The sequence below is a fragment of the Patagioenas fasciata genome, chromosome 1 (assembly GCF_037038585.1).
Source record: "Patagioenas fasciata isolate bPatFas1 chromosome 1, bPatFas1.hap1, whole genome shotgun sequence".
Lineage (NCBI taxonomy): Eukaryota > Metazoa > Chordata > Aves > Columbiformes > Columbidae > Patagioenas > Patagioenas fasciata.
In genome coordinates, this window is record NC_092520.1 from 196,216,106 (window position 1) to 196,233,433 (window position 17,328).

Below are 17,328 nucleotides of genomic sequence, written 5' to 3' on the forward strand. Positions count from 1 at the left end.
TCAAGTAGGAGGACTCCGTAAATGATTAATTAGTGACTTAATCCAATCATAGATTGACTAGTAGGTATAATTAGTGTGAACTGTATAAATGAGCGCTATTGGGGCTAATAAGTTGAATCATGCTTTATCACTCACAGTGAGTTGGCTGCATGTCATTCCCCGCCGCCCGCAAAAACCCCCAAAATTAAAAAAGGAAAAAGAAAAAAAAAAGAAAAGAAAAGAAAAGAAAGAAAAAGAAGCTGTCTTTCAGCAGGAAAAGCTTCCAGCAAAAATGCTTAAATTGGATCTTGTAAGTAATATGAGTTTTCTTTGTTTTGTTTTGTTTTGTTTTTTGCTAAAACACTGTCCTCATACTCATATATGAATTCCATATTTGCAGTAGTCTTATTATCAGGAAAGAAAACACATCTATCATTTTTTTTTTTTAGTGGTTAGTGGGATCCAGTTATTAAAAAAAATCACGGGTTTCGTTTCAGTTATTGAACTACTGCTAAATTTAAGCCATTCTATCTGTTCTGTGATGACACTGGCATCTTCTGCACCATGTTTCTCTTATTGCACATTGATGACTATACTGAAGTAAATTCCAAAATTGGAGGTTTTAACCATCAAAATGGAAAGGTAATAACAATACAGACAAAGGAATTCTGCTTCAGTTGGTTTCTTTTCCATGCATGATGCTAAAATTGACTTTGCCTCATTTCTTATTTCTTTTGTTGTTTTGTAGGACTATTTATTTTCTTTATATGTGACATGTTAGTAACAGTAACAACAACTTTTTAAAAATAATTCTTACTGGAAGACAAGGTGATATATATATAATTTTATTAACTAAAAATAATAGCAAATATGAGGACACCCTCCTGTGACAACAAACAAACTCTGGAGTGTTTGTGGAATTTGTTATTAATAAAGTAGAATCAAGTATTCACTCCTTGAGGACAAACAAATTGAATATTTATCTGCTGTATAGTGACTTGCCTGGTGGCATTTAGTATTAATAATTTACAGAATATACTTAGAATATTGTGTAAGAACAGAATATGGGGGAAGATTTCTATTGGTTGCAAGGGCAGATAGGCAGGTCACTAAGGATCCTTAATAGTTAAAGGAAAGACTGAGTTAGCCTACGCATCCTGCCTTTGTTAGTGGAGGAAAAAAGATATGTAGAAATAGGCAGGTCCATAAAACAACTTGCATTTTAGACATTTAGTTAGGAATGAGATTAACCACCTCTGGGTTCTTCAATCCTTCAATCCTTCAATTCCTTTCCATTCGAAAGAGTACTGAATAGTCATATTTGATAAATGTCTTTGTTTATTTGCTTAAGGTGCCTTAGCAGTCTCTGCACTGTTAAGGGTCCTCCTTCCCGTATGGTTCATGTCACATACTTAGGTAGATCCTTTATAGAAAGTATTAGAGACATTAGCCTAGAGTAGCATTTGGTCCAGGTTTCCTCTGAACCCCACAAGGAATTTCTGTAGATGTGGTGTTTCATTTTCTGGTTTTAAGTTCTAGGTGGCTGAACTAATATGCCATGTGACATTAAATTGATGTTTGACAGCATATAGCTTATATTAAAATGTCTTGGGACACTGTGTGACTTCCAAGAGTGTTAGAAGGGTTTGCAGGTGGTATTTGGGGTTATAAACCCTGTGAAAATGTTGAAGGACAACAGTGCAGAATAACGAGAGCCCAGTCTGTTGCAATCTTTTCCAACTGACTATAAAGATTGATCTCTGAAACAAAGGTTGCCTTTTTTTTTTAATTGGAAGAAGTATATTTTGATTCATGTAATAACAAATAACAAAACAAACAAAGCAACAAACAAAAAAACAAAACAAAACAACATCACTTGGACTACTAAAACAGGGCACTTGAAAAACAGTAGTATTTCACAGGAATGTTGGCTTTTCTGAATATTTCAAGACAATCCAGACATTCTGCTTAGGAAATTTAATCTCATATTGCTAATTTACCTACCTAGAAAACTATAAAAGAGATCTTTGTACTAAGTAATTCTGGCTAAAACCAACATTTCTGCACTTTCAAGTTCATGTAGACAGTCTGAAAGCCTGACTTGTGACTGAACTACACTACAAATTCATCTCTCTTTTTTCAGAAGGTGGGATAAAAGCAAATTGTGGTTTCCCTTGTATGAAACAGGTAGCACTCCTGTTGCTGACAGACTGGTTCTCCACATCATATGTATAAACATAATAATTTAGGGTTTTCATATCTTGTGGGTTTTTTTTTGTGGTTTGGTGGTGGTTTTTTGTTTGGTTGGTTGTTGTTTTTTTTCCTAAAGAGCATTACTGAACTTTTTTATCAGTAGGAGATTTTATAATTTGTGTTACTTTTTGCTAGTGTAGAAGCAAGAGCCTGGACTTTTAAAAATATTTTTGAAAACTGGGCTTTTAGAGATTGATCAGGATGATGCTGTTCCCTTTTCTCCCCAGCTGTTGATATGCAGATTCCTAAGAAAATAATCACTACCCATGCAGTTCTTGATAATCAAACGTGAAAATTAAAAGTAACAACAAAGTAATGACCTAGTATTGGTGTTTGCCAGAGAATTGCTAAGATTGCAACGTGTCAACCACTCAAAGCCTAGAGACATGTGACTCTTCCATTCTATGAACATGAAAATATTCATTCTGTGAGAAAAGTTCAGAATCTCTTGAATCTCTTGTCTTGCTTTTTTTTGGAATAATTCTTTAAAGCAACAAGTCTTCACTGATCTTTGATGCCTTTTATCAAGCTATGTGTTACTACTTGGAAATACCTCCTGACTTCATGTACGTATTTATTTTCCCAAGCAGTATTCAATTTTATGGGCTTCATTTCAGACTTAAGAAAATGTTTTCAAAACAGTTGAATTGTAATTTAACTTAATTGTAAGGATTGAAATAATTCCCTAGCATTATAGCAATATTTATGAAGAAACTAATCGTACACATCTCACTACCAGTCATGTTCACTTATATAAACAAACTGGAATTTATTTTGGGTTGCCTATATAGGTATGGAAAAACAAATAAAATAAAATAAAATAAAATAAATTAAAAAAAATTATGGCTGGAGAATGTACATAATTATTTCATTGATACCTATTTCCAAATATAAAAGCTAATTTATTGAAATACACATAAATGCATCTACACTTTCACTCATGACAACATATTGGCTTTCACTCTTTGGGCATACAACATAATGTGAGGTGTCCAGTGTAAATAATAAGGTAGATTTGGAAAAATAACATCCTAGAAAGGAAGTAAATATTAACTAGAAGCAATGGCCTGAGACTTTATGCCACTGAGAGGACAGCCTAAGACTTCATGATCTCTTTGGATTTATGATAACAGAACTTACAAAATTATCCTAAAGGATTATTTAAGCAATTATTTTCTGCTCTGGCTGTAAAACTCAATCAAAACTTAGCTAAGGTTTCAGCATATGAAAATTTGAAATGACTAATAAGCACTGGAGTTTGGACTATTAATTATTCAGAATCCATCTGTTCTTGGGATGCTCCATACCCAAACAGCTTTGTTATAGGCAGTGTGCACACATCCTCCTCATATAAAGGAATTGAGCACACATGGACCATGAGTCTGAACAGACTAGACCAATCTGTCTTTGCAATTCTTTTTTTACAGCAGGTAGGTTAGTTTGGGTGTCAGAAACAAGGACTGAGAATAGGAAAAGTATCTCTTTTGATTTGATAACTGACACACAGGTCGTAGGGAGAACAAGAAAAAAAAAATGCCTGTTCTCTTTTGCAAGACAAAGAGTTAAAGCTAAAGACTGACAGAGGGGATGTGGGTTTACAGAAAGAGAAGCAACATGTAGTACGAGGAGCCAGTGCAAGGCAATTAGTAGGGGCCCGATATACAAAGAGGCTTTTGCTTTCACAGCAGTTCTCTACTTCATTCTGTATACAAGGTATAGAATGCCTGCATATTTTTCCTTTTTAAATCTCTCCACCCTAAGTGCTACAAGAAGGTAAAAGAACCCACAAATCCTCAAACATGTAAGCAAAAAATGTAGTTAAAAATTAAGAGATAAAGGTGGATCGAGTTTGTATTTATACAAACAGAACCAATTCAGATGACATGACAATCTAAAATTTTGCATTATCCTTCTGGGGTTCACCCTTAAAATATTTTATTGTTAACAAAGAGCTCAACATCTATTTGTATTTTTTAAAAAAGGAATATCTGACTTCCTGCTCCATAGTTCTCAGAATCACAGAATCACAGTTCCTGTGTATGTACTTTGTTTCTTTTAGATTCTCTTTATCATGTGTATATTTTACTTACTTATTTTCCCCTGACTCCTTTTCCTTTGTTGTGCTGAGCCTTAGAATTTTCTCCTCCTCTCCTCTCCTCTCCTCTCCTCTCCTCTCCTCTCCTCTCCTCTCCTCTCCTCTCCTCTCCTCTCCTCTCCTCTCCTCTCCTCTCCTCTCCTCTCCTCTCCTCTCCTCTCCTCTCCTCTCCTCTCCTCTCCTCTCCTCTCCTCTCCTCTCCTCTCCTCTCCTCTCCTCTCCTCTCCTCTCCTCTCCTCTCCTCTCCTCTCCTCTCCTCTCCTCTCCTCTCCTCCTCTCCTCTCCTCTCCTCTCCTCTCCTCTCCTCTCCTCTCCTCTCCTCTCCTCTCCTCTCCTCTCCTCTCCTCTCCTCTCCTCTCCTCTCCTCTCCTCTCCTCTCCAGATATCAAGGACTGGATCTGCAGTTGCTTCTCAGCACCAGGAGTTTCATGCTGGTGCTTTTAAGGATGCACATAGCCCCTTGCAGAACCCTCAGCATCCTCTGCCAAATCTTTGTCCTTTTCTTCCCACCACATTCACCATATGAACCTTTTCAAAAGGATTGCACTTTAAATATTTCAAGATCATGGAATGATTTAGACAAAAGTTGTTGTCAAAATCATCACTTTTTCACGTGGAAAGAAGTCCAAATTTCTCTTTGAAATAATTTCTGTGCTCTGGTTAGAAATGATTCCTGATGAACTCTTTCATTGAGGCACAATTTTTGGGCCATAAGAAGGTGTCATCTTATTGAATAGGTGGGCGGTACTAGGAATCTCAACCCACTGCGTGTTACAGTTTCTATCCCAATTCCACAGGTCTTTTCCAGATATTAAACTCATTCTCTCTGGTTAGGTCTTGCTGTGTTTGACATATAACACTGCATGAGACAGTTTATGCTATACTGCAACGAGTCCAAGTTCTGAATAAACCGTAAGATTTTATGCAGTTCTCAGGTACCTATATAGTAAACCCTTACTTCGCACTCCAATGAAGTGATCAGAAAGTTGCCTTCATTTTCTCTATCCCCTTTCCTTAGACATTAGTTGCAAAAATAGGGAGTATTATTTGCTATTTCAGAGCAGCAGAGAATAATCAAGTAAAAATGATTAAATAAAATTCATTGGTTCTTTAAGGACAAACATGTCCATTGACCTTTGAATTTTAATTTTAATTAAGCCAGTACTTTCTTCCAGTACTATCAATTTCATATGTGCTGCTCACCCTTAAAATGAAGTTCCTGAGTTTACTTAAGGAAATACAATTGTAGAATAAACCTGAATAAAATTAAACGGGGAACACTGAACTACAGCAGAAGTGACAAAACCTCCTGGATTTCTCTGCAACATATACCTCTGCAGAAAAGAACCCATACAAACATACAAATCACCTCTGGCCTGCACATCTCTGGGAAACAGGGTCACTGAGTATAAAAGATACAGCTAAAGGTTGATAATTTGAATTTTTCCTTGGGGAAAATACTGTTTCCAAAACATTTTCACTCTGGGCAAAGCACTGGGAGTAGCCAAAACAATAAAACCCTTGAATAAAAGAAGTAGCGTCAGAAAGGATGACGAAGCACAAAGTAATCTGGAGTTCTAGCAATACCCTGAGTTGTGGATGTGTTTTGGAAGCACCCAAGGGTTTTAAAGACAGATTTGATGCCTCTAACACTAGGAACAGAGAATTTTTCAGTGATATATTTCTTTACTGTCATTGTATGAATAATCTCTTGCTAAAATACCCATTTGATTATCAAAGGTTGAATTATGGAATATGGAGATAAATATGTAATTCAGTCTTCTTAGACATTCTTCCTAAAGTTTGTTTACATTTTGACACCCAGAGGTTTTTTGAAGAGAACTATCTATAGTAAGTTCAACATCTTTTTCTGTTCTAAAAGTAAATTTAGAGACCATTACTGCAGAGGTAAACTTTGTGTTATCTTTTTTTCCCCTTTGCATAACCTTGTGTTTGTAGATGTTTGATGCCATTTGCCCATTATGCAGAATAAATGCATGAAATGTCCACAGAGTCCAGTGCTCTCTTACTTTAGCTCCTCTTATTTCCTGCCTTTGTCTATCTGTTGGCTATGCTTATTTGTTGATTTGCAATTTGAAAGTCTAACCTGTCACTTGAACTTACAGATTTATCATTCTCTACAGTTCTTCCTCTTAGAATGAAGTGGTTTATTTGATACATAATTTAGAAAACCATTACCATTTCAGAATTTTCAGTTTACAGGTTAAAACCAAACTGTGAATAGCATAGTGTGTCATATGTCATATCCCTTGCAGGATCTCTATTACTATCAGTGGTTTGATGCATTAGGCAATAGATGACTTTGAGTTATTTTTTGATTGCTTTTTTCCTGGTGGTGAAAAACAGTAGCTGAACACAGTGCTGCCTTTTTTTTTTTCTTTTTTTTTCTTTTTTGTTCTTTTTTTTATTATCTTTTTTTATTACCCTCCATACACAACAGAAATAAAAGCAAAGTTCTCAAGGTCATGAACACAGAAAATAAAGACTAAAAACTCCAGCATTTAGAAGTCCTTTTGGTCTGTCAAGTGATATTCTCCATCCCCAAGGTTTCAAGTGATTGTTTTCTTAACTCTATCATGATCTAGAGGGTTCCCGACTATCCCCATTGTCTTTTAACTACTTGATTCCATTTCTCTTTACAATTACCCTGTTGGTCTCATTTATATGTCTGTGCATCTTTGGAACATCTCCATTATTAAATGATCTACAATTCATGATCTGTTCTTAAATAAGCACTGCTTTATTGAAGCCACAGCACCCACATAGGCACAGAAACTTATTAGTATAGCATTGTGCTTGTAAAAGCTGACAGATGAGAAAGACAGCTGCAAGGACAGAGCCAGACCCCACTAACCCACCAGAGATTGAATCCATCAATCAGAAAAAAACACAGTAAAAGTAAAAAGAGAGAAGAGATCTCTCCTGAATTTTATTAGGCCTGTTTCCTGTCCTCCATTCTTTCACTTTCATGCAAAGGGAGGAGGGGGAAACATCCCTGTGCTGCTCACGGTAACACCATGTTTGTTTGTGTTTTGAACTGTTTCTTTATTGATTTGTCATTCTAACAGCAAACAAATTTTCCCAACAATTTAGGTCTCAGATAACATCCCAATCCTAACCACTCAATGCATTTGCACGGATAACTCCTACAACCTGGGACAGTCCTTTGAATTTCAGTGGGATTTGGCAGCCCTGATAGCACTATTGCAGTCTTGAAACCTTGGAGTGAGACGTTGTTAAATGTAATACATAAAAATAGGAGTGCAGAAGTAATAAATTAAATAAACATTAAAGACATCTAAATTACATAAACATTCATCAGAAACCATAATTAATAACACAAAGTAATAACAAGAAATTCTTATTCTGTCTCCTCTTGCTTTCTCTGAGCAGATACACTAGAAGTAACTTTGTAAAGGATGACATTCATTAAGCATTTATTTATTCAACTAGAATGAGTTTTTTATTTTCCTTCAGAGATTTAATAGGGAATTTATAGTTATTAGTTTCACAAAATTGGAGTAAAGAATACAACTTTATCCTAAGAAGTAAAAGATGTCCTCGATTTCTGTTAATTTTGATATATGTTTAAAATGCTTAGAGGAAGATTTACTGTGGCAGCACGAGAATGAAAAAAGCTTCAAGATAGATTGTTGCTGTATTTTTTCCCTTCCATGTCTTTGGATTTATCTTTTAATAAGTGAGGATAGAGACACACCTTCTGTATATGTGATTTATACAAAACTCATCACATTGCACTATTTTTTGTTGCTATGTTTGAAATGTGACAATTATTTGAAATTACACTGCTCTGAAGTTGAGCAAATTCCCAGTCTTCGTTTTGGGTTTAAAATAATATTTGGGATTAAGGAATCAACTAATGGCTTCAATCTTAAAATTTCTCTAGTGAAGGGTAACATACAGGAAATGTATAGAAAGCACGAGGAAACTGACAAAAAAAAAAAAAAAATCACATTTTCTTATATTGCTATTATGTCTATCATTAAAAAAGTATAGACTACAGAAAAATTACTGCCTAAGGACCACAACAAATCAATGCTGCAGTTAGACTTTTAATCCTAAATCATCTAGTACTTCTTCTTTCACCTTCACATCATACCATACTAGTTTATTGTTTCTAATTTGTGTTGTCTGACAACACTCAGTAATCTTTTGCTCATATGCATAAATAGAGACAAGAATCTTAAAACAATTGGGCTATTTGGAGTTTAAAGTACATAGGAGAGAGCTGATCAAGTGGTTAACAAAGAAGTCTAAATGCTTCAAGAGCAAGTTATACACTTAGACTTTGTCACTGTTTAAGGCTGGGTTGGCAATTAAGTGGATGACAGATGCTCTCTATCAACCCCTTCCTTTCCCAGAATGGAAAAGGAGAGGATAAAAGGGAGAGAGACTTATGGGCTGGAAAATTTTTATAAAAGCTTTGAAAAACAATGACAAGGAAAAAGAGTATAATAGTAATACTAGTAATACCACTACTACCAATAATAGAAGTAATTAAATATATGCAAAACCAATATTGAGCTTCTCCAATAAAGATCCAGCTGATGCTGCAGGGCAAGCAGCAGGAAGTCCTGGACTGGACTCAGCAGCAGATAGGAAACAGATTCATGAATACATGGATCGGGATCAGTAAGGGGCTCCAGCCAAAACTCAGGTGAAAGAAGGGTGTTTATATAATGTGGAGAAAGGGACAGACCACCTGGGGCAAATATAAGTTAGAGTATGCAGGGATGCAGTGAAGAAGGTCAAGCTCCATTTGGAAGTAAATCTGGTCAGGGATGTCAAGTACAACAATAAGGGCTTCTTCAAGTTTATCAGCAGTAAAAAGGTAGTTGGGGGAAATGTAGGTCCACTGAATGCCTTCTTTGCTTCCATCTTTACTGCTAGGACCAGCCCTTAGGAATCCCAGATCCTAGAGACAGGAGACAAAGTCTGGCAAAAGGAAGAGTTTTCCTTAGTTGAGGACAATCAGGTTAGAAATTGTTTAGACAAAATGCAACATCCACAAATCTGTGGGCCCCAATGGGATGCACCCAAGAGTGCTGAAAGAGTTGGCAGATGTTATTGCTAAGCCACTCTCCATCACCTTTGAAAGGTCTTAGAGAACAGGAGAGATGCCTGAGGACTGGAAGAAATCCAACATCACTCCAGTCTTCAAAAAGGGCAAGAAGGACAACTCAGGAAACTACAGGCTGGTCAGCCTCATCTCAATTCCTGGAAAGGTGATGGAACAACTTACTCTGGACGTCATCTCCAAGCATGTGGAGAAAAAGGTCATCAGGAGTAGGCAGCATAGGTTCACCAAAGGGAAATTATGTTTGACCAACCTGATAGCCATCTATGAAGGTATGACTGGCTGGGTAGATGAGGGAAGAGCAGTGGATGTTGTCTACCTTGACTTCAGCAAGGCTTTTGACACATTTCTCACAACATCCTCATAGGCAAGCTCAGGAAGTGCGGGCTGGATGAATGCATGGTGAGATGGATCATGAACAGATTGGATGGCAGTACTCAGAGGGTTGTGATCAATGGTGCAGAGTCTGGTTGTAGGCCTGTAGTTAGTGGGGTTCCGCAGGGATCAGTATCTGGTCCAGTCCTGTTCAGTTACCTGGATGAGGAGACTGAGTACACCCTCATCAAGTTTGCTGATAATACCAAACTGGGAGAAAAGGTTGACACACCAGAAGGCTGTGCTGCCATTCAGCAAGACCTGGACAAGCTGGAGGACTGGGCAGAGAAGAATCTGATGAAATTCAACCGGGCAAGTGTAGGGTCCTGCACCTGGGGAGGAATGATCCCAGGCACCAGTACAGCTTAGGGGTGGACCTGATGGAAAGCAGCATTGCGGAGAAGGACCTGGAAGTTCCAATTGACAACAGGTTGACCGTGAGTCAAAAATGTGCCCTTGTGATCAAGAAGGCCAACAGTATCCTGAGGTGCATGAAAAAAGTGTGACCAGCAGGTTGAGAGAAGTTATCCTCCCTCTCTACTCTGCCCTGATGATGCTGCATCTGGAGTACTGCATCCAGATATGGGTTCCACAGTTTAAGAAGGACAAGGAATTACTGAAGGGAGTCCAGTGGAGAGCTACAAAAATGATTAGGGGCCTAGAACACCATTCTTATGAGGAGAGACTGAGACAGCTGGGTCTGTTCAGCCTGGAGAAGGCTGAGAGGTGGGCTTATAAATGCTTACAAATATCTCAGGGGTGAATGTCAAGTGGATGGGACCAGATGCTTTTCAGTGGTGCCCAACGATAGGATGAGGGGTAATGGGCACAGGCTGAAAAAGTAGGTGGTTCCATCTAAGCATGAGGAGAAACTTATTTACTTTGAGGGTGTCAGAGCGCTGGAACCAGAGAGGTTGTGGAGACTCCTTCTCTGGAGACATTGAAAACCTGCCTGGACACATTCCTGTGTGATCTGCTCTAGCTGAACCTGCTTTAGCAGGTGGGTTGAACTAGATGCTCTCCAGAGGTCCCTTCCAACCCTAACTGTTCTGTGATTCAGTGGTTCTGTGACTCATTTATACCCTTTCACTTGTGGAATGTGAAAGCTTTGGTGGTGTCCTTGATTTCTGTAGAGATAAGTGTAAACATGGGTCTTTCTCATACCAGTCCTACCATTACCTTACCAAAAGCCGTAAACATCAAGTGTTATGAATTCTAGGAGAAGACACTGTCTGAAAAGAAAATGTAATCCACTTCAGAAAGTGCAGTTACTTAGAAGAAACTTAATTGAAATGAAACATTTCTGAAAGGAAACATGGAGGAAGTTTCTAGATGTTTCTAACAGAAGCCACCCCTATAGCTGCCCCCAATACCAAAGCCTTGCCATGCAAACCCAATTCAACAGGTTGTTCTAAGCACCATGTGTGATCCACAGAACATGCAAGACAGACTGGAAAAAGTGATATGAGACTAAGAAGAAGCAGATGGTGTCCAGGGAGAGGGAAGGAAACACCTTTTAGGGTAAAGGAGCTGCTGAAGACACAGAAATGACATGGTGCACTGTGAGGGAATAGGAGATAAAAGTAATCTCATATTATTACAATGACCACTACAAGAGATAAGGTATCCCCTAGGCAACCCCTGGATATCTGCAGAAATAGAGGCACAGAGGCTGTAGGAGATATGGAATACAATTCCAAAGAGGTCAAACTAGGCTTCATTAATGTGACTTCTGACAGTATAAATGAGTTGATTTCTCATTAAGAATAGGCAAAAGGAGGAGTGGGAAGGGGAGATCCTCTGGCCTTTTTCTGGAAGAGGAACTTTATTTTCCTACATTTTTTCAGAATGCTCAAATCGTATCAGAGTATGTTCCTTATTAATTGTTAAGCACATTTTTCTGTTTCTTAACAGGTAAACAAACAGTATTAACTCTAGTGAAGACTATCTCTATTTTACATGGCGTAGTTTTGTTGTTATTCCTATTTATTCCTTGTACTTATTTTTAACTCTTTTTTTTATGACCTGTCCAGAAAAGAAAGTAATTCATGGTTTTGGGGCCTTACCTCTCTTACTGTCTGTTCAATGTATTACCTACAAGATTCCCTCTCCCCACTTAATATGAATATTTTTCGTAATATTTAACTTTATGGCTAGTCTATGGGCATATCTAAGCATACCTATCTACTATGACTTCAGGTGTACAGTGTTTATTCTATGGATTATAGTTAAATATTTAGGTGGTCTACAAGGAATCTTCATTTGCTATGTTATTCCCTGCCGAACACGCAAACTGCAGAAAGCCTGTATGTTAGAAGGGAGCATGTTTGTAGGAGCTTGAGTGTCTGGCAAACAGCTCACTGCAGCTATAGTTTAATCAGCTCATTCTTTGGCATTTACTTGCTGCTTTCTTGCCTGAAGGGCAAACACTATCCTAATGAATCACACAAGGACAAATTACTTTTCCAGGCTGTGATTAATTTTCACAAGCTGACTTTAATCACTGATTAATTAATAGAAGATTTGTTGATTTACAAAAAAGCACAGTATTATATTGATTTGTTTTTCATGAATTTAATGCAGTAACAAGCTTTTATTTAGAAACTAAATGTGTTGAGAATCCATAGTAGAAAGAATAATAATGTACAGAGTACAGATCCTATATGGCATGTTGTATTTGCCTGCTTGCTGAGTCTTTTTAAAAGCAGAAACAGGTATCAATACAACTTTAGCTCAAATCTGCCTGTTGCCATGCCCCCCTCCCCCCGCCCCGCTTCTACTCGACAACCAGGATTAAGACTTTTTACAATCTTCACATCAATATTTTTGTTATTAAAAATAAATGGTTAATATCAGCATATGATTTATATACCAGATGCAGCAAAGTCTACACAGAGTTCAAGACATAGATACAGTTCTCCCTACCATGGAGTATTTTCTACATAATGGTTTTATGTTATTATTCCAGAACTAGAAATTGTTTAAGACAAAATTTAACTGGAAGTACTTAACAACATCACATATTTCTCTATGATATTCTGACAAAAATAATAATTTGAATTGTATCAAATATATGCTAAATTGGCTAATGGGTTTAGATCTGCTTGGCACCCCATTGTGAGGGCTCCCCTATGCAGGAGGAGCCATAGCAAGAATCTGTGACTTGAGTCTAAAGGCAAAGAAATTTAGATAAAAAGTGAAATACAAACTTTTAAGAGTTATGCGACAATCAGTCTAGGAGATTGGAAGATCTGTCATTCAGGAACTCAGTAAAAGAGCAACATAGGGAATGTACTGGCAACATGGTCTACAACAGATCAGAACAGAGGAATTTATGGTCTCTTTTGGAGATGAAATCCTGAGGCCCATGGAAGTTACCTGACAGGTGACACCAGACTTTTCTCGCAGACACCACTACTTAAAATAACAAAATGAGCAGTGCTTATGATATAGATATATTTTGTGATAGTTAAGAATATGTTAAACTACTCTAATAGCGCTTCTGTTCTGCATACTACAAAATCCAACTGACATTGATAGAAGCCATAGAGTACATATAGCACTGTAGCTGGGATTTGTTCTCACAATAGTATTTTTCTTTTTCTTCCTACAAATTAATATCCCCCTTCCACTTATACAGAGTGGGAGAATTGCAAAGTTAAAAGATTTTAAATAGCTACTCATGTTTTGTTTGTTAGGGATCTTTTGGTTTTGGTTTTGTTTGTTTGTTTGGGTTTTGTTTGTTGTGGGTTTTTTTGGTTGGTTGGTTGGTTTGGTTTGTTGTGGCTTTTTGTTGTTTGTTTGGGATTTTTTCCTGGTTTTTTTATGTGGCAGAGAAGTTCCATTAGTTTTATGACACCCTTGAAAAATGTCACATTGTATAACTTGACTACCATTTATTAATGAAAACCAGTCATCTAGGTTCAATGTTTGCATGCTGAAATCAAGGATTATTTAGAACAAATTTGACTTTAGTTTTTGACTCTTCAGCCAAGGAGTATAATGCTCACTTAGTGCCATTATACCTGTGATTCTTCTCCACAGTAACACTTTTCTTCCAATGGCAGCAGCAGGAGGCTGAAAATGCAGTTTAGCACATACTCTGAAACAGCGAATTTGAATAGTCTTTGTTGAGAGGGAGCATTACACTTCCACTGGGCACACAACTCCATTTCATAATTAAGCATCAATTAAAATGCTATTAAAATAAAATGTTATCCTGTTGTCTTTTCAATGATGTTATCTTGGTAATTCATCTGCCTAATGTCATCAGTTAGCCTACTAGACCCAGTGCCATTAAGGTTAATGTGCAACATGTTTAGACTGTATATTGATGTGTCATAACATATGTCAAACATGAAATCTGATCATAATGATGATGGACTCACAAAAGAATATACAAAGAATAAGGAAAACATGTGAACTGACTCCTATCTGAAATATTGTGTTGGGTTTCACGTAGGTGCTTGATGATTTCAAACATCCTCAAAGAACAAGGTAAACAAAATTGAAAATGGAATGGAGCTTGAAGAAGTCTGTTCAGAGATATGCCGACACACAAACATATTCAGGGCCTAACTGTCCTTGAGTGCTCAAACAGACCTCTCAAAGCCAAACGTCAACATTTTGTTACAGTCCTCCATGGTAATTTACTGGAAGGACTTTTTTCATCACAATGAATAGCAAAAATCACAAGTGCCACGCATGTCTATTTCCCAATGTGTAATACACAATCTAACTAACGGTAAATGCTAGGCAGCCTACATTTTCTCCATGATTTTCTGTGCTTACTGAATTAGCAGCTTAATCCAAATGCTGTTGGAATAATTATTTAAGAGCATCACAAACTGCATTCACTTTTTTACTTTTTCAAGAACACTTACAACTGAGATAAATAACTGTACTAAAAAGGCACATGCAAGTTTAAAGTCACTGTCACTTCTTCTATTTATACATGTGACATACTGAAAAATAACTTGCTGTCTTACAGCAAGTAAAAAATAATTTTTTACACATTTCTTCAACAGCCATCATCAATCAAAATATAGATTTGTTGTCGAAAGATTAACCTCTTGATATGTTTGAATTTTCTCTATTGTATTATAATTTTTCAGTATGTAATGGATTCCTCAGCATACTCTTTAGCAAAAAACAATGCAAAAATCATCTTATGGACTGTTAGCTAAAGTAAAGCTTAAATACCTTAGATACAGCAACAACGTTTAACTAGTTAAAAATTAAATTTATGTATTTATTTTAAATTTCCTTTTATCACAGTAAGAGTTTCTTTGCTGATAGGGAGTCCCTGGAGGGAGACAATATGCAGTAGATACACTTACCTGAAAATGAGAGCATCAGATTTATTTGCCATATAGCACCACCTAAGCAAATCTGTGAAAATTTTTTTCTTTTTTTTTAAATGACTACCTGGAAATATAATCTACTATGGGAAAAATGTGGGTTATGGACATCTGATTATGACTTTCCAATTAAATGAATCGTGAACAGAAAATTTAAGAGAAATGCACAAAACCTGTTCTATGGTTTGTTGTTAGATACTGCTCCCTAAGTGTTAGTGGCAAAATTCCCACTGATTTGTATGGAAATCAAAGGAAAACCTAAATGTGATATATAATTTCTAGTTAATCCAATATTCTCATTTAAATGCTTAATAGTGTTTGACAGGTTTGGGAGACAATCACCCAGTTCCATTGTTATCTGAAGAACCTTTTGTTTTTAATCCATGTTTTTAATTTATGTACTCAAATGGACCTAGGTTCCCATGTCAGAACATCCGTATATTGCTTTCTGAGTCTTTAGAACTAGTAGTCATTAAGAAGGAAATCAAACAGATGTACAGCTTTTGAGTTACTCTGTCTTTATTAGAGAAAACAAATTGTTAAATAAGATTCAGACAAGCTATTGTGGAGAACAACCCTCATTGTCACTTCCCAGACACTGAAGTAAGGAGCTTGGTAGGTAAAAGAAAAGGTCAAAATCCTGACTCTGCCATTCACTATAAAATTTTCAGGGGCTTTATCCCTTTCCAAAGGTTTTACTTGCAGAGTAATGAAATTCAGAAAATGGGAATCCAATCTAACTATACAATCATTGAATATATGGGTTGATTTATCTCACACTGAAGCAGACATATGAATTCTCTTGTTAAAGTTTCCCTATATTACCATCTAGGGAAACAAGAACAATGGCCTCGACAAATTTGATGTCTAACTTTTACATAACAAAGTTAGACAAATTCTACCCTTAGCGTTCTCAATAAGGTGAACTTTTACCTAAAATACAGGTTATTTTAAAATCTGAAATCCTTTACATTCTTGTCAAAATTAATATCTTACAAGCTGTTAGGTATTTTGAATATTTTTACCAAACAGAAATATAACTTGAACAGGGACATGTTTGTAACTGTCATAACCAAAACAGCTATTGGACATTCACAAAGGGCAATGAGGTTTTGTTTGGATAAAGCCATCCTACATCCTACCATTACTTTTCAGAACAGAAAATTCATGACTGTTGATCAATACTACTCAAAGACTTTAGACCTGTTCATGTCAGTGAAGATATGCTGTTCAGGCTTCATTGTACTTCAGTCAATGACTCTCTGCTTTCTTCAGGAAAACGTTACGATGCAGTCTGTATGGCTGAGAGAACACTAATCTGCTTCTGAGTTTTAACCTGTGTCAAGAGATTTGTCAAATAAATAACACCATTCCAGACATAAGGGAGGAAGTATGAACTTGAGGATACTGAATACTATCAAATCACATTTTAAATTAGAGTTGATGAAGAAAAACCCTGAAAAACAACTGTAAAATACAGAAATGAGAATTGTCCACCTGGCACATCACAGTTATAGTGCCTTCAATCCTCTGGCAAGTGGAGGAGAAAGAAGAGCTCCCCCATGCTTAGGTAATTATCATTATCTTTTTTTAATACATAATCATGCGGAGTTTGTGCCAGGAACCATCCATCACCCATCTGTGGCCATGCACAGAAGTTATGACCGCCTAAAAGCTGGTGTAATAGACTACTGGCTGTGTGACAACTGGTTGGAAGACAGACTGCAGAAAAATCTATGATCAGAGGATGGAACCTGTGAGTTCAATCTACAAACATTTCCTAGGCTATTCTGTAACTGGCCATGGCAGATCGATGTATTTACTTGTAATGAACTTGCTTTCCATCATAAACCTAACATTTACCTAAACAGTGTAACCTCTAGGAATTCAAAGCTATGGCCTCTCAGATCATTGATGAAATACAAGTCTAATTTTGTTTGTGTATTTAAAGCAACATATTATTACAATTTCCATGTTGATCCTATATTCTTAAAATGTATCTTTATGCAAACTATAACACACACTATCAATTTTATTATTTTTGCCAAAAGAGACATTAGAACTGTGATGAATACTGAACCCTTGTTTTGCATAAATACATCAGCAATTTCAAAGAAATATTTAGACAGTGAGAAAATACTCTGATC

The 17,328-nt window shown here is 36.7% G+C and overlaps 1 long non-coding RNA gene across 2 annotated transcripts in view; it reads left to right on the forward strand.

The window, feature by feature from the left end:
- Positions 1-207: 207 nt before the first annotated feature.
- The window catches only part of LOC139826932 (uncharacterized), a 40,576-nt gene continuing 23,455 nt past the window's right edge, over positions 208-17,328 (forward strand). For both annotated transcript variants that reach the window (XR_011737057.1, XR_011737058.1), the window contains exon 1: positions 208-289. This is a non-coding gene — a long non-coding RNA (uncharacterized lncRNA). The remainder of the gene's footprint in view (positions 290-17,328) is intronic.